The 1,351-nt window shown below is 28.7% G+C and overlaps 1 long non-coding RNA gene across 1 annotated transcript in view; it reads right to left on the bottom strand.

Moving 5' to 3' along the window:
* Window positions 1-568: 568 nt before the first annotated feature.
* LOC111088846 overlaps window positions 569-1,351 on the bottom strand; it is a 5,069-nt gene continuing 4,286 nt past the window's right edge. Inside the window, exon 2 of the long non-coding RNA XR_002613237.1 lies at window positions 569-673. This is a non-coding gene — a long non-coding RNA (uncharacterized LOC111088846). The remainder of the gene's footprint in view (window positions 674-1,351) is intronic.

Genomic DNA, 1,351 nt, shown 5'->3' with positions numbered 1-1,351 from the left:
CTAATAAAGATTTTAAAATGTTGCTTGAACTGAAACTCTACTGTTTAAAGTATTTATTGCTCAAGTATTCTATTAGTGTTTTGTCCAATTCCTGGTCAATCCCTATTATGAACATTTATTTTTACTAAGAATCTTTCACCTCTTCAGAATATATTATCCATTTCTTGATTTTCAAATTTTTCCTTTAGTTTTTGTACAGGCCTGGGCTGAAACTTTGATATGGTGTCACGTCAAATAGTTTGATTGTTTACTGATAAAAACAAAGCTTTGAAAGCAGCTGTAAAGAAAGTTTAAACCTGATGGGATAAAGGAAGAATTAGACTATCGCTTAATAATATATAGGCTTAAGAGGGTTTTGTTTTATAGTTTCTGTAAACCTTCTTTTTGCTGTGAAAGTGTGTGTGTTTTAAATTACACCAGCTTGAAACTTTATATTTTTACTATTACTACTACAGATCTGGTATCATTTAAACTGTATTTACTTAGTGTCATTACAGAATACTAACTTTATATTTTTACTATTATTCCTATAGATTTTCACCTGAAATTGGTCCATCTGTTACGGTTCTTTCCCGTGTTCCCATTCAAACTGAAGAGCATCAGTTAAATACTTTGCTTCAAATGATGAATAACAGGTGGAATGTCTGTCAACTGTCAAATACTTCTCAGGAAACTAAATAAGACAAGAGGCTACATTAACAGCTTGGCCAAGAGCTGAAACCAACAAGATAATTATCAATTTAAAATATAAAAGAGTAATAATAATAATTATTATTTATCGGAAATCTGAATATACAGAGAATGAGAACTTAACAGACAGAAAAACCTCCATTACAAACTGTATAAGGAGGAATTTTGTAAATTAGTTACAGAAGTGTCGTGTAGTTACACACAATATATGTATAAAACATTGAATGACGTCTGTTATTACATCTGTTGGAATGAACATTTTGAATAAATACAGTCATTTGTACAAGCCCTGATGACAAAATGTAGACTGAAAGGTTTTTTACATTATCTGTAGAGTTAATGTTTTTTTCTCTAACATTATTGTCTAAAATGTTTAAATCCCTCCAGTATTCCCTATCAACTCTATAAACCAACAAAATAAACTAAAGTTACTACATCTACTATAAAACTGTTACAAGAAACATAATCCAAGTCATTTAGTTCAGTATAGCAGTTTCAAAATAAGGTGAAAATTTACATTCTGGTGAAAAGAGTTAAAATAAAAAGGTACTTTTATTTTGACACTTTAAATAAATGCTGATAAAGTATGTTTATTATAAATATTTTGATAGGTTTATTTAACCAGTATTTTATCAAGTTGTTTAAACTCCAAAGTTATTAT

Source organism: Limulus polyphemus, unplaced genomic scaffold (assembly GCF_000517525.1).
Source record: "Limulus polyphemus unplaced genomic scaffold, Limulus_polyphemus-2.1.2 Scaffold4568, whole genome shotgun sequence".
In the NCBI taxonomy this organism is placed as follows: domain Eukaryota; kingdom Metazoa; phylum Arthropoda; class Merostomata; order Xiphosura; family Limulidae; genus Limulus; species Limulus polyphemus.
This window is presented reverse-complemented; position numbering and strand designations above follow the sequence as displayed.